This window comes from Alligator mississippiensis, chromosome 2 (genome assembly GCF_030867095.1).
Source record: "Alligator mississippiensis isolate rAllMis1 chromosome 2, rAllMis1, whole genome shotgun sequence".
Classification (NCBI taxonomy): Eukaryota; Metazoa; Chordata; order Crocodylia; family Alligatoridae; genus Alligator; species Alligator mississippiensis.
The window spans coordinates 157,301,332-157,326,450 of NC_081825.1; the positions used below are offsets into that span (position 1 = coordinate 157,301,332).

The 25,119-nt window shown below is 41.5% G+C and overlaps 1 protein-coding gene across 6 annotated transcripts in view; it reads left to right on the forward strand.

Moving 5' to 3' along the window:
• BMPR1B (bone morphogenetic protein receptor type 1B) overlaps positions 1–25,119 on the forward strand; it is a 517,894-nt gene that overhangs the window by 278,708 nt on the left and 214,067 nt on the right. For all 6 annotated transcript variants that reach the window (XM_059722335.1, XM_014600279.3, XM_019488076.2 and 3 more), the window contains one exon: positions 473–556. The gene's annotated coding sequence lies outside the window, so the exon portion shown is untranslated. The remainder of the gene's footprint in view (positions 1–472; positions 557–25,119) is intronic.

The window sequence follows — 25,119 nt, forward strand, 5'->3', positions numbered from 1 at the left end:
GGGATTTGAGATTATGCTGTTTGGCCAAAACAAAGGTAGTTCCTCTCTCTTCCCCCTCCCCTTTTTTCCACCTGCTTGCAGAAAGCTGTATTTCTTCAGACAAGCCTCATAATTACCCTTCTGTGCCTGATTTGGGCCTCCAGGAACGGCCCATAGCATCTGTAAAGCTGGCAGCAAAATGGTATTTCCAGGCAGGCAGAGTGCTGCAGGGTAGAGAGCCAATCCATGGCTTTGTCTGAGCAGCTGAGAACTTCATCTGAGTAATACCATGGTGTACAGTAACACAGACCTGTGCCATGAGCAAGTAAAGCACTGAGCAAGTGTTAGGGCCAATATTTATAGACCACTACGTAGCAGCCCTGGAGAGAGAGAAAGACATGCAGAGGAGAGTGAAAGAGAAATCATTGGCAGAACTGAAGGCACTTCTATTTAATATTTTTGTTTTTTAAATCAAACTCTTTTTCATCGTCAGGTTAAAACTTCTCTTGGTGACTCGCAACAGTCTTGCTCCAAGCTATGAGAAGGGTGAAGCAACATTAAAACAAGAAGTTTGAAGGTAAGTAGTTATTCTAGTGTCACTTTTACCTCCAGAGTCCTTGCCTGTTTTTTAGCCTTTGAGGGCAGTGCATCAATCAACCAAGTCCTTGGGTACATTTTCTGGCTAATAAATAGCACTGCCCATTGTTTAAGAACTTTTTATGGCAAATGGTAATTTTATGTACCATTATAGAGAAATATCATTTGATACTTCACTTAGCAACATGCTTGAAAATATCAGTTGCTGTTGGGGATATTGTAATCCAAATTTACTGTCATTTCAAAGCAGAAACTGGTATTTTGGGAATGAGAATCGTACTTATGACTAATGTGTTATTTGCTAATTTTTAAAGCATCGATTTCTCGCAGAATCTGGATGCTACGAGTTGCACCTTAAGGTATACCAGTATCATCCTGCGTATGCCACCTTCCTTTTTCTGCGCAAAAGCAAACCGAAAATGTTGGATAAGCCCCATTCAGTGAACATTGTCTGCTGTTGTGTGGACAGCAAAAATCAGTCAGGGACAGCTATATTACATATCTTGGGATGAACAAGATGGTAGCTAATAGGCTCAGAAGTGTCACCAAAAATGCATATCCTTCAAGGAAGTTGAAAATCTACTGTTTGGGTGATGCTTAAACATATAACACACACCCTTTTGCAAGATGTTCTTTGATAGTAGAAAAGAAGTGAGTGATCATAACAACTATTATATACAAGGTGGGAGAAAGTTTGTCCTTCAGTTACTCTGGACAGGCAATTCTATACAGCATTTGAAAAATGAACTTTTTTTCCCATTACAAACAATATCTTACAAACAGTTTCCATCATGTGTACTGTCTGCTGAATTCATTAGTTGTCATTGTTTGCATGTTTTAGGGGGAGAATTTTAAAACCTGGGTACCTAAAGAGAGGATATTTCTTCTCAAACTCATTCCTGAAGGCAAAAACGTGTGCAATCTTTACAGTTTAACCTGTATGTTTACTGTGCTTAGCACAGAAAAGATTAATGTGTTGCTTAAAGAACATGGCATTTTCCTGAATAAAATTTATCAGTCGACAGCCCTGGAATTATTTCCTTAAGTTAAAAAAAATATAGACTTTGGCACTATTTGAAAATTTTGGGGCTGAGTGGGAGGGTGGTTTGCAACTCCAGGAGTATTTAGATATACACACTGACTCAGTGTTGAAAAAAGTGTGTTCAAATAACTTTAAGGTTGAAGATTTTAACAAATAAAGGAAATGCAGTGTTAGGATTCTGTAACTTGACCTGTTAACACCAACATTTTGCAACTGTTGGGAATGTAACATAAGCCACTGTCCACCGTGCTGAGACCTCCCAAACGTTACACAATGAATTAAAGATGGAATAGCACCATACATTTGCTTGTTCGGAAATTTGGATTTTTAAGTTGCAATGCTAGTTTAAATTTTATGTTTCTGTAAAAATAAGTTGGAAGGGAGGGGAAATGAGAATGGGGAAAATAATAACACCTCACACTTGAAGGAAAGCATGTTCAGTTAACAATGAACTATAATGATTTTCAAGAATTCCATTTAAGAAAGCAGGTTACAAGAGAGTATGTTAGAGAGAAAGATATATAGTTAATAATTATTTGCTCTTAGTTATACCAGATGCCATTGCCAGAGCATTCTGTATTTTGCACATGTTGACATCACATGTGGTAGAAACATTAAGAGGCTGTATTGGAAAATCTAGCAGAGAGGGGAGGAATATACTTGTAAAAAAAAAAGTAACAAACAAAATTAAAAGTACCATATTTACCTGAATACAAAACAACCCTGAATGTAAGACACCCCCCCCCCCCGGCCCCGGGTAATTAAATTTTACACATGGAAATGTTATATATTTTTTTTATAATTTTCTGTGCATGGAATCTAATTATTGGAGGATCATCTTAAATTCCCCTCCCCCTTCACAGTTGGTGGGGGGAGAGGTGATGAAGGAGGCAGTAATGGGGCAGGCAGTGTGGAAGGCAGTAGAGGGGGAATGTGGTAGGGCAGATAGGAGGCCAGTAATGGCACAAGTAGTGGGTGGTGATGGGGGCGGGAAGTGGTAGAGGTTGGCAGTGGGCAAGGCAGTGAGAGGGGCAGGCAGTGAGAGAAGCAGGTAGGTTGCCCCCTGCTGCCTTCCCCCCCACCCCCTGCAGCCTGATGCTGCCCTGTTTCCTGCTCCTCCTTCCTCCACAAGCTCCACACTGCACTCTCAGGTCCCTATCCCCCACTTCTTCCCATCTCCCAGCTGCCACCAAGTCTTGCTGCTTTATCCCGGCTCTGTAGCAGCAATTACACAGAGCCAGCACTGCTCCTTCGGGGCTGTGGCACTGCTGGTTTCGCCAAGTCCCACTTCACTGACTTTGGACCACAGCCCGGGGCAAAGTAACCTGTGTGGGGCCCTCCCTCCCTGTCCCCTGGCACAGTTACACCAGGGAGTGAAAGCCCTGGCAGACCACACATGGCAGGAAGGCCGGTGGCCTGAACAGGCAAGGATGTCTCTCAGAAAACCGGCATATTTGAGTAACCGGCACACCCCATTCCCCATGGATGCCGGATAACACAGCTTCTACTGTATCATGTTAGCCAGTTGTTCTTTGGTTGCAGTCAGAAAAAGCTGTCCTGGGCAGCGTGGAAGGCAGGACAACCTTAAGGTTACCCATGACAACTAATATATCATCATTGTTGGCAATCCCTCAATGTACACATCCTTAAATATCTATTAGAAATGGTTCTCAAAAATGATAGCCACAGGAATCTGCACGTTATTTTTCTCTAACACACTGTAGGTGTTATGGGTGACTAGCACAAAAAGACCATGCTGAATAGTAACAGAAGGTAAAACAGTAAAAATAGATAATGTAATGTAAAAAAATAAATAAATAAAATTAAAATAATAATAATAATATCTAGCTCTATTCCTCACATCTTAAGGCAGATGGAAGTAGGCTGCTGCCTACAAAAGCTTATGCCAATCCATACCAGTTAGTTTCTAAAGTTACATGTTGCACTTAGACCATACTAAGAGCACCTATAATGTGAGCATCCTACACATTTAAGATTGTTAATTCATGGTAAATACCCTCCTAGTGTCTCAAAGATATGACATTCCAGGTAAGGGTTAATTCTGGGCCATGCCATCCAACTTGTGTTAGGGTATGGGTGTTGCTACACAGTCAATATGCATTAATGGCCATTAAAGCAGGACTGTCCACACATTATGACAGGAAAACACATGTTAAAAGGCCCCCTCAGAGGCTTAACGACCATCTTCCATCATAGGTTTACTTTAACTGGTTTTGGGAAGCTTGTGTTCCAGATGTGTATGACTGCTCCACAGGGCTAAAACAAGTTGGAAGTGGCCCTCCATCATCCCAGTAGAGATCCCAGGATGATCTCTACTGCAGCTCATAGGATCTCGAGGTGACTTGAGTCCAATCCTTGAGCCACAGATCCACCTGCAAAAGTTGCAGGTCATTCAACAGGGGAAAGTAGGCTGTAGGTTAAGATTCCTGTCCTTTTACTTCCTTTGCTTTCTCTTTTGTGCTTTAAGGGCAAGCCACTTTACCTCAAAACACACTGCTGTTTGGTTGAGATTGTGGTACCATTGGAGTCATTTGGCAGCCAGCTCCTCCCAACTCTTGATGTATTTTCTTGAGGTATACCTTCCAAATGTGCTTGTAGCATTTCCTCTGGCCACTGCGAGATTTCAGGCCATTACTGAACTGGGAGTAATTACTTGTTTTGAGAGTCGAGAGCCAGGCATCCACACACAGTGTCTAGTCCAACTCAATATTGCTGTCATTGGCTTTCCCAAGAATGCTGGCATTTGTGCAGCAAGAGTAGGTAGAGGAGCTAGAGTAGGAAGAGTCAGAAACTCTACATGTGTGTAATGTGGTAGATTGGTTCTGGTTGGCTGATGTAGTGCAAGAGTAGATTCTTACCTGACAGAGTCTCTCAGAACACTTGGACGACTCTTAAAGGAGATTGCTTATTGAAATGGATGCGACAGAGTGGGGTCAATCAGGATTAAAGTTTGCCTCCCACGGTTTTACCAAACTGATGGCAATGGGAGGACAGGGAAAGGAAAGGACTTTTTTGTAATGGCTGTGCTCCCACAGGCCTCTGCTGATCAGGGAATGAGCAGGAGAGTATAACATCTCCACATCACAATCTCCTCTTTTATTCTTTTGAAATAGACCCTCCTGCTCTCTGCTAATGCTGCATATATATTTATTTTATTGATAGAACTGTAGTATCCACTATAGGGAGTTTTGATGTGCTGTCATGGGCTGAGTCAGCATGCTCTGTTGCCTTCCCAACTCACCAAAACCCCATGTGGGGCTTTGGGCAGATCGCAAGCAGAGTTTGGGAGCAAAATGGGTGGTGGAGGTAAATCTGCTCCCTGCCTGCTCTGCCCTGTGGGGGGGTGTATGAGGTTGTGCATGTATGTGGGGCGGGGGGGCGCATTGCCTGGCACTGGGTCCCAGGAGCTAGTGGAGGATGGAAGAAGGGAGGGGGAAGTGGGAGGCACATGCAGCAGAGCGTGATGAGCAGTCACCTGTGGGTGAGCAGGTAGAGGCAGCCTGGAGGTGAAGCCCTGCACAGTGACACAGGAGATGCCCAGCTGAAACTCCCCCTCTGCTTGGAGTAGTGCAGCAGGGGCAGGACCAGGAGGAGGAGCCACCACTGGAGGTGAGAGGAGTAGAACAGCCCTGCCAGCCCAAGCCCCAGCCAGTATGCACAGCTTCTAGTGCGGCTGTTCCCAGTGCAACTGCATCTAGCTGCGTGCTGCTCTGCTCCTCTCACCTCCAGGAGGTGGGTAGAGGGGAAGACACTTCAGCCAGGCATCTCTTGTGGAGGTGAGGGGAGCAGAGCAGGACCAGGAATAGCCCATCGGAAGCTGTGCATACCGGTCAGGGCCCTAGCCGGTGGGTGGGCTGGATCTGGTCAGTTGACAGACCAGATCTTGCCTGTGGGCTGTATTTTTTCCCACCCCTGCACTATAGCTACTGTGGCCCCAGAAAATGTGGGAGGGTGAAGGGGGGCCCACCACAGCCAGTTCATTATTTACCCTACTGTAAGCAATTACATATCATGATTCAAGTCCCCAACATCATGAGGCTGGCTGAAAAATCAAGGCACTCTACAGATAGCAAAGGCCATCCTTTTGTTTGTCTTCTGTCCTTTGAATACTTTGGGGTTTATGGTATCGAACCTTCCTCTGTAAATATGAGTGTCAGAAACTTCATTTTGTGGAAATCTCAATTGTCATTAAAAATTATCTGTAAGAGACTAAGATTAACTCCAAATATGATAAAACATAAAACTAATTCCTTAGAGTTGGTAACATTAGGAGTTGCAGTATTCCTTTACAATGCAGTTTTGGGGCGTATATCTAGGTTATCTTTGCTGATCGAACATCAGGCCAGGTCTGATCCTCCATGCTTGCTATTCAATGAGTACACAGAGATTTACTACCCTTTTCCCCCCCGGATTTTGCAAATTATCTGTGTTGATTTTAATATTGTATAAATTCACAGTTCAAGTTACTTCTATAATCCATCTGTGCATTTCACTGTCATTCTGTATACCTAGGTGACTGGGAAGAATTTGCAGCTCCATTGACACCATACACATGCTGACAGTATCCAGTGGAAAAATACTTTTCTTCACAATCATTTTCATAAATATCCCAAATTTTAATTTGCTCCTGGGTATTTGTTTAGGTTTGCCTGTGATTGTGACTCCAAGAAAATATTAAATATTGGCCATGCTTCAACAGCTTTTATAACTTGGTAGGCTAGACACTGCTGGGCTGTTTCTCATGTTTGTTTTGTTAAGGCAGATTTCTGATTTCAGAGGTTAGCCTTGTGGTTATTTACTGCCAATTTGGTGCTAAATGCAGATCCTCCTGGTAATTCACTGTGATTGCTGATAATTTTGTGCTTTGTTTTAATTGGCTTAAAATGACCCAAGCACACTAGAGCTCTTTTTCCAAACACTCAGGATTTGGGATTCAGTCAGACTGGATTGGATATGACTGTATTTGTATTCCATTAGCACCCACGGGGTGCATCTACTCAAGATGCTTAACTGCGCATTAGTATAGTTTACTGCAAAGTAAGCATGTGCATCTACATGTGCACATTTACTACACAGTAAACCTCCCTAATCCTGAGTAAATTTGCTACCTTCAAATGCAAGTAGAAAATTTACTGAAGATTAGTAATGGCATTGGCTCTGTGACATGGAGCCAGTGTTGGGAGATAAGGGTCTCCCAGCACCAGCCCCAAGGTGGCAGAGCCATCAGTGGGAGATAAGGGTCTCCCAATGCCGTGAGTGTGGGGAGGGAGGGGGCAGAAACAGGCTGGGGAGTTTGTTCTTCGCTAAGCTCTGAACTCACGGAGCTGGGCAGGGAACAAACCCCCAAGCCTGTTTCCCCCACCCCAGCTCTGGGCTCATGGCATACAGGGTAGGGCCTGGGACCTGTCCTGATACTCTGATTGGGTGATCAAGGCACAGGGCTTGGAAAGAGCTGCAGGGGTGGGGTAGGTGCCAGCCCCCTACCCTGATCTGCCAGTGGGGCAGCTAGCAGTGAGCTAGCTGCTAGCTGTCCCACTGGCAGAGTGGGACAGAGAGCTGGGAGCTGAGACCTGCCCCTTTCCTGCAACTCTTTTTAAGTCCCCTGCCTGTGATCAGGAAGCCAGGGCCAGGAGCTCCATGCAGCTGGGGCTGGGGGACATTGTCCCTGCCACAACAGCAGATAGCCCCCTTTGGCCCAATTGTCCCTGCCAGCCCCTGGGCTAGCACCCAGGGGGAGCATTGAACTCTCCCTGGTGGCAGGAGAGGCCTGTTCCAGGGCTGCAGGGAACTTGGTGCAAAGCAGCAAATCTGCTCCCTAATCCCAGCATGTGAGGATACCTGCCTGAAAACGCTTACACCACAATAATTTACACCAGAGTAAACTTAGGCTGGATCAAATGCATGTGCAGATGTGCCCACAGTGTAGTAGGCAGTGTATCTGCACAAATCAAGAAGCAGTCTCTGTCCCAAGGACGTAGAGTAAAATGAGGAAAGTAGTATCTTAAGAGAAGAGACGGAGGTAATTAGCTGGTTTAGTCTAAAGCCAGACAGGAGGCAGGGCAGGATGGTACCATAGGATAAAAACAGATGTTGCATTTGAGGCAATTCTGATTCATCCTAGTCAAAACCTTGGACAAAAGAAAAGCAGCACAGCCCCTTATACCCATAGCTTGACCCTGGCAGTTAACTCTAATGAGCCATGATTGTTCCAGAAAAACAGTTAGCCCGTTTTATCTTGCATACTTTACAGATATTTAAAATGGAACAGTGGGCTTGTATGTCTATAGGATCCAAGAACAAAAGGCTTTGTCTTGTTTTTAGTCCTAGGATGAATTTATACATTACACTTACAACATACTTAATCTGTGGAATGATAAGCAGTATTAAAATGAGAACATGCTGTGAGCAGTCATGCATCAGAGGTTAATACTGTTTCTTGCCTGCACAGCTCTGACCTGTTGATAGAGGTCTGGTAAGCCAGGGCATAGCTAGGAGCCAGGACTCCTAGGCTCTATCTTTGCTCTAGGTGGGGGTCCTGGGAATGGTGCATCCTAGGATGCTGGAGGACTGCAAAATGCTCATTTTATCTCTGTGGAGCAGACTGAAGTTAGGGTATAGTTAAACCTTACAGTTAGCACATGCTAATTTTAGTTGGTGTTAAAATTAGCAAATGCTTTGAGCAGTTCCATGTTAAGGGTTAATAGTCTCTGTAACATGTACACTGACCAGCCCGTAGGGGGCTGGCAAACAGGGGCGCAGCTAAGAGCCAAGCTGGCTCAGTGCCTGCCCAGTTTACCTGCTCTCAGGGACAGGATAGGTGGCCTAGATTTGTGTATAGCTAAGGGCTGGCAGGCTTCCATCAGGTTTACCATCCTCTGCCTGCCTGCAGTCAGGGTCCCTGCTGCCACCTGTCCTTGCTGGCCTGGATTGACCCACTCTTGTCTCTGCTTCCCCCCCTGCCCCCAGGCCGCCTCCTCTGCCCTACCTCTGCCCCCATGGGGCTTGCCTCTGCCCTCCATATCCCCCTACTTACTTGTGGCTGCCAGTGCTGTCCCAGGGGAACAAGCAGGAAAGGAGAACCTGTCTGCCTGGCTACTGCTGTTCCCTGGGCTGAGCCCAGCCCAGCCCAGCCCAGCGAGGTATAGTGGAGGTGGCAGGCGAGCAGGTAGGTTCCCCTTCCCTGATTGCTCCCTCAGGTCAGTGCCAGCAACCACAGGTGAGCTGGAGGATATGGAGAGCCTGGATGAGCTCCGAAGTGTACAGGGGAGCTCCAGGGGCTTGGAAGAGTGCAGAATGGGAGTAGAGGGGAGGGGGGATTCTTACCCTTACGTGCTTCCCAACTGTAACTGTGGGAGAAGATAGAGCAGCTGGGAGCAGTCTCCCCTGGGATGATGGAGGGCCACTTCCAACTTGTTTTAGCCCTGTGGAGCAGTCATACACATCTGGAACACAAGCTTCCCAAAACCAGTTAAAGTAAACCTATGATGGAAGATGGTCGTTAAGCCTCTGAGGGGGCCTTTTAACATGTGTTTTCCTGTCATAATGTGTGGACAGTCCTGCTTTAATGGCCATTAATGCATATTGACTGTGTAGCAACACCCATACCCTAACACAAGTTGGATGGCATGGCCCAGAATTAACCCTTACCTGGAATGTCATATCTTTGAGACACTAGGAGGGTATTTACCATGAATTAACAATCTTAAATGTGTAGGATGCTCACATTATAGGTGCTCTTAGTATGGTCTAAGTGCAACATGTAACTTTAGAAACTAACTGGTATGGATTGGCATAAGCTTTTGTAGGCAGCAGCCTACTTCCTTCTGCCTTAAGATGTGAGGAATAGAGCTAGATATTATTATTATTATTTTAATTTTATTTATTTATTTTTTTACATTACATTATCTATTTTTACTGTTTTACCTTCTGTTACTATTCAGCATGGTCTTTTTGTGTTAGTCACCCAAAACACCTACAGTGTGTTAGAGAAAAATAACGTGCAGATTCCTGTAGCTATCATTTTTGAGAACCATTTCTAATAGATATTTAAGGATGTGTAAGAACTTGAAGTTTGCCTTTCACCTAATAAATTGTTTTGCTTTTCTGCAAAGATCAGGGACAAAATAGAAAAAATGTCCCCTGAAAATAAGTTGGCTCATATATTTTCTTTGTTTTTATGGAAGAAAAGTTTCAAGATGTAGATTGGAAAATAGTGCTGAGAATAGTAACCAGGGGAGGAGAACTCCCACAGGGGAATAGATCCCACATATTCCAGGTGAGTTCATTAACTATTGGACTATAGAACCTCTCTGGCCTAATGAATATTTAAGTTTCATCATTTAAGCAAAGTGCCTGATTCAGACCATGTTGTTATTTGTTGTGGGATAGCTTTCTAGCTCTCTTTTTTTTCCTCAAAAATCTTTGAAAGGTGTTTGTTGCATTCCAATTCAGAGTGGAATTTTTTTCCTTGACCTTTTGAAAGGTTCTCTGGGATGAAAAAACTCATTCTGGGCCAATTGTACTGTCAAAGACTTTCTTTTTTCATATTTCATTTTAACTTAAAACTATGTTATAAAGCAGAGAGGTGGTTAGTTGTGTTAGTCTCTAAAGTGCCACCCTGTCCTACCTTTTGCCTGGCTTCAGACTCATTAGTTCAGGGGCATAAACCTTCGTAGACAGCAACCTACTTTGTCAGACTGCTCATGTCTTTCTGAGCCAGTTACTCTCCAAAGCCACATACAGGCATTTGTTTTCTCCCAGAAGAGTCTTTGCCTGCCCAGGAGGAACGACAAGTACTGTATACAGATGTTCAGTATTTTTTCTCCAAAGCAAAAATGGCTGCTCCAGGAAAAAAATAACCTGGGAATAACCAGTGTTAAATTACTCCTATGAGAGTTTCTCCTGGATGACTGACTGTTGATACGTGTTCTCTTCTGAGAGAAACCACAGCAGTGCTTCAGCATTCCAGGGTGCTTTGCTTTCATTCCTCAGCCCTCAGGGAGATAACGTGTCTCTCCTCTCTGGAGTCTGCTTTTCCAGGTGAGCAGAGAACAGAACATGTCCCCTTCACAATCCTCACATTGTGCTGCAGGGAGACGCAGGCAGCCTGGGTCACCCAGTTAGGGCTGCCCTGTGCACTGCTGCTATTTTGTCTCCAGGTACAGGGAGGGAGTCCACAGAGAATGTTGAAATGTGTGCACAGGGTCCCTCTGGCTGTGCAGCATCAGCACTGCAAGCTCTCGGCTCTTCAGGGTTTCTCGCTACTTGAATGTCTGTTCAGGCTTGAATGTGTGTATTCAGCATAGGGTACCATCCTGTTTAAACTTCTGCCTAATTATTTCCCAGTAATTTAAGTTTCAATATTTGTCTATACATCTGTGTTTTGTTTCACTTATAAATTAATTTTAGGCAGCTCATGTGGTGGTATGTAGTAACATCAAAACAATGTAATTTCTTTTACAAATCTGCCACATACATTTCAGTGCTGCTTACTTCTAGAGAAAGAGCTATATACATGTGTCTGTTTCCATGTCTTCTACTTACATGTCTAATTTGAGAGTTCTTCAAAATCAGGGTCTTCTAGCTGGGAAGAAATGGAGTGCCCCCCCACCCCCCCAAAAAAAAACAAACAAAAAACAAAAAACCAAAAAAAAAAACAAAACAAAAGGAAGATCTTGTATAGTTGCACATCACAGGAAGAGGAGCTTACCTTGTGGCCTTCAAAGCTCTGTTCCTGCATAGTATACATTCCCAACATGGCAAACCACTTCTCCTTTCTCCCTCCAAGACACATTTTTACCCTATTATGTTCCTTTGCTTCTGTGTTACCAGCTGGCCATTTATTCCAGAAGTGCTCTCCTCTTGCAAAGTTGCTAAGACCTGCTGAAATAAAGCCCTGCTTCAGCATGTGCACTGAAATTCTGGATTATAGCCCATCTGCAAGTGTCCCTGAATGGACTTAGAAATTTCTGTAACTTGAATTAATACTAGAATCTTTTTAAAAATGTGCAAAACTTATTAATTTGACAATGTGATTTATGTTCAGATATCACCACAAACACAGTAATTAGAGTTATTTTTTTTCAGGGAGAAAATAAATGGAACTACTTGAATTAAGCTGTAACAGCAACATAACATTTGCAGCTACCACAAGAGGCTGTAAAGGCTGATTTAAACCTTACTTAGCATGCAGGCAGGTGTGCATTTAATGGAGTATGTTTGCAGAAAACTGTATGTGTGGGCACCAAGTTTCCTTGATCATTGACCTTTATCGTTTTTACTGCACACAAAAAGTCCAGCCTTATTTGATTAAACCTCATTCACTTAAGCAGTGCTTTTCCATCAGATCAGAAATGCACAGAATAACACATGCTCACTTATTAATGCTCTCGGGTTTTGAAATAATGTATGCATTGTCAAATATCCCATTGAGTTGTACTCTGTTTGTAGTACAGAATTCAAGTACTTAGAACTTAAAAACACAAGTTTTAATTCTGCTTTGGAGAAATGTGAAGTTTTATCCTGTTGCTGGATTTGGTTTACTCTGTGTAGAGATTAAAAATTGCATTTGTCAAAAGTCTGTTTTCTAATATTTGGTCTTGTACCAGTGCTAAGTAGTACTGCTGGCCTGAGAAACCAGTGTAAATATGACATAAGTTTAAGTTTTGGTAAACCATATGAACCACCAGGATTACAAACAACTTACTTGAATTCAAGCAATAAAGTGTTTGGGGAAGTGATGAGATCAGCTGGTCATCTGTTTGGAATCTAGTCTTTAGTTTGGGATGATGTACCTTCTACCTGCTGATTTCTGCATGTGAATGGATTGGAAGGGAGAGGTTTATTCTGTAGCTGAAACATCTTTGATCCTTTAGAAATTAGCAAACCAGAGGAAGAGGGAGACAGATATCTTTGTATTTTAGATCACAAATTTGATGAAAGGCGTGCTGTTTGCCATGTTAAACTGGCACTCTAGAAAGCATTCCCTCAGCAGGGGACTAAATACACTGATTCTTCTTAATTTTTAGTTGTTCAGATTATGTTGCTTGGCCCCACAGGCCATATGTTTGAAATCTTTCTCTTGAGGTCAGCATACCCTTTGCTTGGACTTTTCTCTGTGTGCCAGAGCACTGAAGCAGGACCTACTGTTTTTGTGGAAATTAAAATAAACCAAGGAATTGTAGTTATTTACTGTATTTCATGCTACCCCAGAAAGTTAAAGGTAAAGTGTGATTTTTAATTAACAAGCACATTGTCCCAGTGCCTTGACTTGGAAAATTACATATCAGTTTGTGCACTGTTTAGCAGACCATTCTTTTCTCTTAAACAACTATAAATAATACCCTTGCCCGGACACTTTTTAAATACTTTACTTCCAAAAAAAAATGTAGTTACAGGTGTAGGTGGTATTAATTGCAAAGTTACAATAAATGACAGGCAGCAATCAAAGAAGGTGATATCTTCTCTAAGCAAAAATAACTTATTTTTCCATTGCAGCATCTCCTTAACTTCATCACTACAACAGTTTATCATTATCATTACATCTAGTAGCAGTTTTGTCTGCTAAACTTGAGTGTATCTTAGTGTTTATTGTCAGAACCGTGCTGCCAAATTGAGCTTGACAATTAGATGGGAAGGCTAGGGGAAGCAGGGTGACCTAGGACACATAGTTCTGTTAAAATCATTCAGGGCTCTCAGAATACTTTTTCTTTTTCAATGTATCAAATTACAAACTCTGCAACTCATTTTGTTAGCTAATTATTAATATGGAACCTGAATTGTTGAGTGTGTAACCCTTTCTGTGGTTAGTATATGTAATTTTTTATATGTATGTAACATTTTCTCTCTCTTAATATCATCTGGTAGTACCTAGGGACATGAAAATTTAAAAATTGGGTGCATTGATGTTGATTTAATCCTCTGCTATGGTAACTGAATACAAGTCAGTCTTCTGAGTGGGAGTAAGGTCATTCTAAATGCACCCTCTAGTGGTTAGTGAAAAAGTTAAAATTGTTATGTTCAGGATGTGTTGTCTCTTTGCCCTTTTTGCTTAATTTGAGACAAGTTGCTGAGTATCACAATCAAAATTACTTTTAGGCCTCTAGTGCTGAAGACTTATGCTCAAACTGAAATGTTCACTTGAGCAAACTAGATTAGAATGAAGCAAAAGAATAACTTTATTCTCTGTGTATGAGCTGGTATATAAACTATCATACTAAAAGGCGTTACTGTACCATCTTGCTCTTTAGGAGTCCTGGACTTTTAAGCCTGTGCATCCAGCAGCCTGTTTCTTTATAGCTGGCACTTTCACTTGCTTACCTCTACCATTGATCCGTGGTGGCAGTAAGAAATTAGGAAGAAACAGGTTGCTGGATACAGCCTCTTCTTTTTCTCATAAAATGTTAATGATATAGATGGGCTCTCAGGCTGTGTCCACCCGAGTGAGGATGTTTTTTTCCCTGGGGACAAGTGGCAGTGGCACACCTTGTGCCACTGCTACTCGTCCCTAGGCAATGCCCATGCCACATGCAATCTGGCACACGGCAGGTTACTCTGGATGGGGTAGGAGAGGCTGGGGCCAGCAGCTGTTGTGGCCCCAGCAGCCTTACCTGGGGGCCTCGGGAACCTGTAGCCATGGCACTCCTGCAGCTGGGAGCCTGACTGGCAGCCAAAGCATTTCTCCAGCCAGCCAGGCTCTGGTTTTGGGTGGCATGTGCTACCGCCACATGTGACACCTCACTTTTTTTAGCATGGGCTTTTTTGACCCCAGGATCTCCCAGGGTCAACCTTCCCCCACTCCACAATGCAGGGTAGCAGTGTGGGGAATGCCTACATGTGCTGTGGATGGCACTGCAGACAGGTATGTGGTACCACATACCGCACATCTGCAGTCATCTGGATGTGGCTTTAGGTGTCTGATTTGCTTTAGTCATAGCTCCGCTGAGTAACTTGCATTAATAACATAGGGGTTACTTACATGGTACAAAGTGCTCACATTCTCTTTCCCTCACACTCACTGAACGTGCTGCATGTGTATTGATCTGAGCCACTGTTGATTCAAGCATGGACCTAATTTAGTGTCTCCGCATCAACGAGACACTAAAGTGGCAGGATTATTCCCATGCAAAATGCTTTTGGGCTGCCTTTCCCTAAGCGATTTCTAACATCAGTCTCCCATCTAGTGCTAATCTCAGCACTGTGCAGAGTGTTGACCATGTGCTTTCCCAGCCTTATGTCTTTGGGCTTTCCCTACTACGTTGCTTTGCTCTACTGTCTATTCTGTTGAATGTAATATGGCTGGTGTACAGAGTAGCAGGAGGAAAGTAAAGAGGAGTAAAGTACAGCAAAAAAGGTCCCAGCATAGTGTTGGAGGGTTATTATTATTAAAATTTTATATTGCAATGAAATGGAAAACAATAATTGTATACAAAATCCTCAATTAATTTTTGACATTTGAAAAGTAAAATATTTCTTGATGAATACTATAAATAAGTAATATACTAGGAGTTAACTCTGATTCTTTAACCTTACTCATTATATTAAGGTATCTGAGCGCTCTTTGTCTGTTGAAAGGCCATTGTTTTCCTCAAATACTTTTAGAAGTTTTAGGAAAGGAAATGGCATATCATTCTGTGTGTAAAGGAAAGTGGATGTTATTTGCAGATGCATTTGTCTTTCTGGTACCTAAGTTAGTGTAGGTATTGTATTGTAGCATGTGGGAATTCTTCTTAAAGTACACTTAAACTTAGAAAAAGGACTGTGTCAAAATGTTATAATTTTTCTTCACTGATCCATGTGTTTCTAGACTTTTGTCTGTTTTCCTTAGTTCAAAAATAAATGTTGGTTACTTTTTACTCCTGATAGCTCTATAGCACGAGAAGCAAATGAGCTGGATTCTATTTTGGTTTGTTGATCATCAACAAAATTGTTAATTAAATTCTAACTTTCAGTCAGAAAGACCACAGCTTGACTTCAGGTCAGATTTCAGGTGGAGTTTGTAGAGCAGGCAGTTAAAGAACAACTTTTTTTAATCTTGTAAAGTGAGAAAATTTACTCAAGTCCTTTAACGGCAAATATTACATTTCATTATGTCATTTTTGCCAAGCCACATTTCAGAGTATATTTGGACTTTCAGGGCTCATTCCTTTGCTGCTGTTGCTTTTTGAACACGTGCCAATCAAGAGCTTTAATTCTTTTCCATCTTCAGATTTTTAAAAGTTATTTAATGTCTATCACTTAAATAGTATTTTTAATTTTAAAAGCACCTTCTTAATGTTTCTGTGAGGCAGGGAAATAGTAGTATGTTCATTTTGGGAAATTGTGATAGAGAGGATTCATTAACATGGTAAAGGGCACAAAGTGTGTTTCAGCTGGGACCAGAAAGGTATTTTTAACTATGTAATTAACTTTCATTTCTTACCATATGAATGATTGGAAATCATAAAAAAGTTTAATCACAAAGTGATTACAATGTAATACTCACTTTCTTATAAAGTGTGTCTTACTCTGGTTGTACATCAGAGGAGTGATTGCCTGTCAGTTTTTTGCTCAGGTTTCTGGATAACATCTCTTGTGTTTTTATTAGAAATGTCTTTTGAGAGGCTCTACAAACTATTTACAAATATAAATTACTGTCCATGTAAGGAGAGACTTTCATTTTGGAGGCTTATGCTCAGCTCATTGCAAAACAGAGTCCAGTGTTCTTTGTTTAGTCCTGATCAGTCACAAAATCTGTAACACGCTTCACCTAATGGAAGACTTTACATTTGACTAAAGGTGTGTTTGTGAGTCCATTGAAGTCAGTGGTAAAATAGGTTACAATCAGGCCTATTACAATCACAAGATAGTGGTTATGACTGTGGTGTAATGACATGGTTCTGTGACGTAAAGCTTGTACAAATCTGTCCTACTGGTGACTGATTTGGTAGCAGTCCCACTGGTAGCAGACTTATTTTTGTCAAGACTGCTAGTTCATTAAAAAACTGTATTGCTTACAGCCTTCTTATTTGTCTCAGTCTGAATGCAGATAAGGAATCAAAAGTGTGATTTGAATATGTGATGTCCAGTTGGGCAAGCTCAACATATGATGAAAACATCATAATTCTCAGAACAGTTAGAGGCCTTGTTTCAGATATTGGATACAAGTAATGCACGTGGCCTGTGGGAGAAAGATAAGGTCTTACAATTGGTTATACTGTGTTGCTGCTGATCTCCAAAGCGGTACGTACTTTGTGGTCTAGGTAGAGGGTACTGTATATATGTAGTACATTTTGTTAAGTAATCTGAGAAAGAGAAGAAGGGCCATTAAAAGGAAGCTGTGGGGAAAATCTTAGTATCCACATATATACCAATCATCAGGTCAAGGATAGACGTAGTGAAAGAAAATACATGGCAGGAACTACAGGGCTTTTCACCAGAGATACAGATAAAAGGGAAAATATGATGAGACAGTTTATCAAGTATGAACTTTGGCACTAAACAAACATCACGTTTATTAAGTAGTCATTGGTGTGTGCTCAAATAATTGTAAATCCTTACTGTATTGCAGGGGTATCGAACTTGTTTGGCCCTGTGGGCCAGATGAGTAGCATGGGATGAGTCCATGGGGTAGATGAATGGTGAGGTACTGGCCCCACAGACCTCCTCTCCCGCATGGCAGATCTAATGCATGTGGCACCTGCTCTGGCTGGTTTGGGACTATACTGTGTATGGCATCCATGTGAGGCTGGTCTGCAATGCACAGTGTGTGCAATAAGCATCTCAGACTGGTCAGAGTAGGCACTGCATGCAGTGCAAGTCCAGGAGTGGCCAGAGCAGGTGTCACATGTAACACATGTCCCTGGCTTGTGGGTCAACTCAAGACTGATGGGCAGCACTGGGGACTAGATGATGGGGCTCTGTAGTCTGGATTTGGCGTGTGGGCCATAACTTTAACACTCCTGCACTATTGGCTCACTGTTAAAAGCAGGAAAATGTAGTATCCAAATAAAATTTTCTTCATAGTGTTTCTCTTTGCCAGGCTGAAGTTTTATTGTTATATTAAGCATACTGAGTAGGATCTTTTTTCACACATACTCCTGCTGATTTCAGGGCAGTGAGGCATGCTAAAGCATTTAAAAGTATTAGGCCATGATGCAAGATATAGAAACATTGTTCTGGAAAAGAGTAGTTTCTGTATAACTGCATAAGAGATATATAAGACATATGAAGATTTCAGTCGCTGACAATGCCTTGCTTGCTTCATTCATTGATCCTACAGTCTTCTTGATTTTGGAAATGTCACCTCTAATTATTCCAAATAATTGCAGCAACACCTGCTGGTGAGTGGAGACCTAACGTACTGGAGACTTTCCCATGGTTAACGTCAGCTAGCAAACCATTTGTGTCTTTAGCAGATGTTTTTGATTTCTATTTCACATGGGATTTACTTAGACCTGTTCTCTCATTAAAGGGAATGCCAGCCATCTCTCAGGCTGTTTACCACCACAAACAATGTATAGTATTGGTTTTATGGCACTGAACTTTTAAAGGTTATTTATTCACATCTTATGTTCTATGAGCTCTCTTCCCTTTCCTCACTAACTCACTCTGAAGTACTTTGATACAATATATTTTTGCTATGTCAGCACTGTCTTGTCCCCAGCATTCACTTGTTTTATGGTGTTCTTACCTGCAATATTTCTTCTCTGCATAGATCAACAAAATCAGGAGGGACTTCCTACATATTGTATACCTTCTGTGCTCATTTGAAGCAAAGAGAGAGTCTGCTATTTTTGAAACACAATAATCTGACTTGCCTGTTTTCTATCTCCAAAGCATAGGGCCAGTTGAGGTATTGAATTAAAAATAGTTATGTTTTTAAGCACACACAAATATACCTATTATCCTGGCATGCATTATGATCCTCAACATAGAAATAACTTTGATATTATGACAAAGGTAGAATTCTTCAAATTCAAAAATTTGCCTACAGATAGGCAAAGAAATGTGATTACTTTATCCCATATGTGGAAAATACTTCTGTAGTATTTGGAACTATATACTTGCTCAGTATCTTTGAACAGTAAGATGTGTGTCAATTCAAGCCAAATTCCTCTATGCTAGAATTGATTCTTGGGGGTTCCCCATGATTGTAAATTGGTATTGTATAATAGGGATTTTTAAAAAATATGATCAGTACGAGAAAGCCATTCTTTCTTGGTTCCTTTGTCTTTTGTTCTGCTTTTGTTCTTACTATGATATCAACATAAATTTACTGTTAGTTTTATTCTGTTTGGTCTTAGTGTTTTTCAGCACCAAGAGCCTTTCAGTGTTTTGTTTGCTACCCAGTCTGTTTCCTTTGATATTTCATCTTTTGCATTTAGCTCCATGGGATTTCTAGACATTTGGCAGCTGGCTTACATCTCCCTCACAATATCTTTCTTGTGCCACATGTTGCAAAGACGTTCATTTTTGTTAGCAAAATTAACAAATGAGCCAGGTCAGCTGAATAAATGGCTGGTTGGCCCAGAAAATAGAAATAAACAAAAGTATAAATTCATCCTTTGTGATATTTTTTCAATGCCAAGTTAGAGTTGAAGAAATTAAAGAATTCCTCATTATTTGGGTCTGAATTTGTTTGTTTGTTTAATTTTTTGGTTTCCCAATCCTTGTAATGGAAACTGCACTGATAAAATCCATGCAGTGCTTTTACCATGCATAACTTATAGACAGATATATTTTTTTTTATGTAAAGTTTTCACACTGAATCTTGGTGTTGATTCTCAGGAATATGAGATACAAGAACAGTTTTTCACCTAGGCTGACAGCTACTTCTTGCCCTGTCATTCAAATGAATTCCCAGTAGCATAACTAAGTGTGTGTGTGGGGGGGGGGGGGGGTGGTGACTGGAAAAGCAGTCCTGGGTGTCAACTTGGATATGCAAAAAAAACAGCTGCTACTGCTGCTACCCAGCCATGCCACTACCCTGTGCATTGTCACTGCCCTGTTATGCCTCTTAAATCCCTAAAACCCCAGGATCATAAAGGAGCAGAGTCCTGTTGGATGCTATATCTCACATTATTTCTGTTCTTCTCGTGCTTTGTTCAGGACTTTGTTAGGGATTCTAAAATACCTTTTTGAGGTCTATAAGAGCAATACTCCATCAAGGTGCCATATACACTGCTAGACAACCTACTAAAGCTCTGATCATAGAGACAGATGCCCACTGTAAGTGGGTTGATTAGCTTGTGGGTTTTACCCCCTGGGGAGCTCCTCGGGCAGAACTCCTAAATAATTCACTACCTTTGAACAGCAAACAAATGAACAAATAAACAACAAGGCCAAATCCTTCTGTCCTAGTCCAGGCACTAGGAGGGGCTCTGATGACATCACGTCAGCTTTGTCCCTCCATCATAGCAAGTTTGTATTTCTCACAGTTTGCCTCCTGCTTGCAAACTGTTCCCTCACCATTTGCTGCCTTTCTGCTCTTTCCCTGGTAGTTTTAAGCTCCCTGTGAGACACACCCTCATTATCCAAATGTCCTATACCTGGATTCTTTCAACAGGGCTGACTGTTTTCTCTTAAAGAGACAGACCACCCTGTTACACGCTATGTGTATGCCCTATAAGTGCACTCTCTAGTCAACACTGCTACTCACAATGCATAACATTAAATATTTGTGCAAGTTACATGTCCAGGATTGGAACTTCAAGGCAAATGTCTTCTCTTCAACTTCAGTTGGCTTATTTGCTGGCATCATTGTGTCTTTTTTATCCAGGTAACCAGCCTACTTGCTGTTTTAGATATTTATTTTCTTTCAAGAGGACTGAGCATTTTGTGCTAAATGTGTATTTTCCATATGTGTTTTATTTGCATATGGATATAAGACCTTGGCCTTTGAAAAGGTTGAACTGATGTACCCCAAACTATATTATAATGCTGGCTCTTAAAGGGTATTTATTCTTGCATGTTATGTATAGAGTAGCACATTTTAGCTGAGTTCCTTATCATCCTGCACGTTATAGGAAGCCTGACTATTTGCTGTTCTTGAGGTTAAAGAGCTATTTTTAGCTTTTCCCCCTAAACTTTCTATTAGGGAATGATGCAGATAGGTGGGAAGGAAACTAGGTCTGGCTCTCCACCCTCAGCAGAGAAAATCCAAATTACATTCCATTTACACCAGTGAAAAACTGTTGTATATTAGAGGAGAATCATTTCCATGGTGTTTAGGAGAATCAATTCCATGGTGTTTAGGTCTTATTTCAATTTAGAGTAAATATATTGTATATGTACTAATTTATATTTATTCCTAAATGTAATTTATTTATAGCATGAACACTTCTGCTATTAGAAAATTAAATTATGTTCCTTTTTCTTAACACCTCAGAAACTAAGGTATTTCGATTGATACAGTTTACTCTTTTATACTAGTTTACAGCCGTTCTTCATTTTGGAGGGTTCAAGAATAATCATCTCCAGGCCTCAATTTGTACAATACACAGCCGTCTATGTGCTTTTTTTGTACCCATTCCAACCAGCTGGGTCACATTACTCCCATTTGTTTCCCATTGCACTGGCTTCCTGTGGGTAGTTACAGAATTGATTTTAATTTTTGATTTTTTAACTGAGACGGTCTATTATGGCCTTAGTCCAAAATAAAAAAGTTCATAGTTGCTTACTTCATGCATAACCCCATACTATTTGCAGCTCTAGCCTTTGGGAGGCCAAACATCAGTGCTATTGAATGTCTCTATACATATTACTTCCTCCGGAACATAAATGAAATCACAAGAAGCAAAAGTAAATCATCATCATTGTCATCAACAATAGCTACAATAATAATACTCCTAAGACCTGATTGCTTATACTGATACATTTAGACCATGCCATACGCAACAAGAATTTATATAATGACTTTTAATAATGCATATTGAGTAATGTTGCCTCATATGAAATATCCTGTTCTATTTCTTATTGTGAGGCCAATGAGGTGTTGCTTCTTTCACTTCGTTTAAAGCACATCTTTTTATTTCTTTTGTGCATGCAAACATTTGTGCAGATGTCACAAACATATGCAAGCAGCAACATGTCTTTCTATATGAATTTGTAATAAGGGAGGGAATTCTGGTCATGACACTGATGCTATTTTATACTGTTCAGTTTGACTCTTTAATTGTTTCTATGACGCTCCCATGGATTGTCAGAATGGACCTCATACCAGCAAAACTGAGTTCCAGTTTATATGCTAAGAAAATATATTTACTGGTTGGTGGTAAATTCCAAAACCCATCTGGATCTCCAGCTTTTTTTCTCTCTTTCCTCTCCAATCTAATCATGTCCATTTTATTGAGTATCTTGTAGTATTTCCTTCCCTTAAGTCTTCTGTGTAACACTACAGAGATCTCAGACTCCAAAGGGCAAGTATACAACACATTCTGGGCAAGTCTCATAAACCTGTGACCATCTGTGTAGGAGGATGTATATTTAGTTTGTAAGCAGACAATTTCTCTGACAGGCATAGAGTGAAACAGAAGGCATTTAGAAGTTACTTAAGAGCAAATATGACATGGAGGCATTTGAGAAAGTGAGGTGCTACAGAATAAGCAAAAGGGAGAAGTGTCACCTTTTAAAAAACATAAAATACTAATCCAGTCAAAGCTTACCAAGAAGAGAAGAATTAGCACTTTCCTGTACATTGAGAATATTGAAGGAGGAGAGGCACCTGCTTCATATTTTTTGCCGATCTAATGACTGGAATGCTGTAACAGCCTGTAGTACTATTTCCAGTAGGTAAAAATTAATCTGTATCTGGACTGGAACTTGATTCCACCACCTGTTGATCTGGAACAGGGGCATCAAACTCATTAGGCCCCGTGGGTGGCTAGTCCACAGTCTGATTGAATGGCATAGGGCTGGTCCATGTGCCATATTGGGCCTTCAGTCCGGTCCTATGTGCCTGGTCCAGTATGCAGGGCTGGTTCAGTGGGGATGCCATGTGAAGTGTATTGGATTAGCCCCGTATTCTGCATGTATTGCATGCACTAGATCAGCCCCATTCAGTGTGCAGGTCCAGTCCGAGACCCATGAGCAGCACAACGAGCCAGTTGATAAGGGTCTGTGGCTCAGATCTTTGGCACACCTGATCGAGATAAGTGATTCTCAAAAAAGGTGTCACAAGATCCTTTTAAGAGTATTGCAGGGTTACTGACACTCACTATTAGAACTGTTAGGTGTTCAAACACCTACATATGATTCACAAGATAATCCCAAAGATTTCAAATAGGAATCCATCCATTCTGACCTGCTTGGGTCTCTCTGAGTTCTGTGTAACAACAGAATTGATCTATTTCTTTTTCCATAGTCAAAACAATGAGTGAAAAGTAAGAGCTGGTATTTTTTCAAGGGTTGCCTTGAATTTAGATTTAGAAAGGGTGCCTTGAGTTTAAAAAGGTTGAGAATCACTAATCTAGATACATGTGTTTAGCACTAAAATTATAATGATGCATATGGCTTCAATATATGCTTTTAGGGGTGAAGTAACCAAAGAAATATTGGGCTTTGCTTTGCTCCCATGAAGTGAAATGGCGCATATAGAGAATGTTATGCCATAAATACTAGGTTGCTGCAAATTTTTAACTTGGGTGGAAGATGAAAAGACAAAAGGTAAAGGTAAAAGTATTAGCTGACTAGTCTTGTGTAGCAAACCTATTTAGAAGCAATAACAGTTACTGTAGAAAAATTAATTAAAACAAAGCACACTCAATTGTGATCAAAGAGCATATATTTATTGTGAAATTTATGACTGCTTAAGACAATTCATTTTTAATTTATTAGATTCTGTAAATTGTTTTTGATAGGCTAGGGGCAGTTTTAGGCTTATTCACATAATACTTACTCTGGTAGCTAGCTATGTGAATTATAGCTTTTGAAGTATATGAGCACTGCTACTGAATACCATATGAGTGATAAAACAGTGTTTTCCAAATCTTACGTGAATCCTTGGGACACCAAAGAAGAATATTTTAAGGGAGCTTATCATTTGTTCTCTAGCATCCACTTTGTGCTGTGCCTGGGTTTTGTTTGTTTGTTTGTTTTTTATCTATCTCTACTTTATTTGGAAAGAGAACTTTAAAGCATGGTTTACACGTTCCAGGTACATCACTGTGTTAATGAGGGTATGGCTACGCAAGCAAGTTATTGCAATGTGAGCTAGGGTGTGAACTTGTGGTATATTAGCTGCTCTGCAGTAAGTACACTGCCTGTGTACCCAGGGTTTTACCTCATGGTAAGTACAAGATAGGTTTCATATACCTCAGGATAAGGGTTTATACAAGAGCAGTTACTGCAGAGTAGCTAAGGCACTGTAAATTTACATCCTGCCTTACTTTACTGTAACTTTAGACCTTCATACCCTAAATTTTCACAGACATTGAAACAATAGCACAGAGCAATAAATTGTCCTATTCATTTTAGTGCATTGCTGCTCTACCTATGGCCCATGGCCCACAGGCTGGATCCAGCCCTCAAAGGGACTGGACCTGTTTTGCGGCATGGGGAATCAGTAGCAAACCACTTGACCCTTCCCTTTGTCATGCCACTGATCCCCTCCGCAGCCCTCCCTACACTCTCCTTTCCCTTTCCCTTGTAGCAGCTGTTGTTTACCAGAGGTAAGCTCTATTTCTTTCTTCCTCCCTTCCCTCAGACATTGGCAGACACCCCTTTCCCTAAGGAAGGGGAGAGTGGTCTACAGTACAGCTGGATCACAAGACCCTTGCCCGCCACTCTAAAAAGTTGAGCTCCACTGTTTTAGGGGATTCCAGTTATGGTGCATTGCTTACCATTTAACTGTAGCTTTACTCAAGGTCTGAGATGTAAAAATTGCAATCTGTAGGCAATTAATAACATTAATATGACAGTGTTGAAGTGGACTGCAGTTAGTTTCATGTGCTAAAATAGTGTTCAGAGTTGGAAGGTGCAGGACTGTCTAACCTATAGGAGTTATGTTTCTTCCAAGAGAATGGCTGCTCTCTCAGTAGAAATATGAACCTACAAGTACTGGTATTCATTCAGTTTCTCCCTGGGAAAACATACCTCCTCTGGTAGACAGATCTTCTGGGAGAGAGATTGTAGTTGGGCGGTGTCACTCCATACTTCCCCAAACTAGGAACTGCCTGATATGGGGAACAGGGGGGGAACTTTGCCCCTTTGCTCCAGTCCCCTCCTGGACTGATCTGGGAGGCTAGGGACAGACATTCAAAAAGCCCAAGCCTGAATTGATTCACTTTTTGGAGGTTAGTCTAATCCGTGCAGGTGAAACTGATTAATAGCTGGACAGACATGCTCTGTTAACCCAGGAAATGCAGGCTTATGCCTACAGTGGCTCAAGCCAGAAGCCGGGGGGTGCTGGAGCGTGCCTGCCAGCTGCTGCCAAAGGGGAGGAAAGAGAGATGCCCTCCAAGGCTCTCACCCCTCTTTGCTGGAGTGGAGTGGGTGTGACCAGG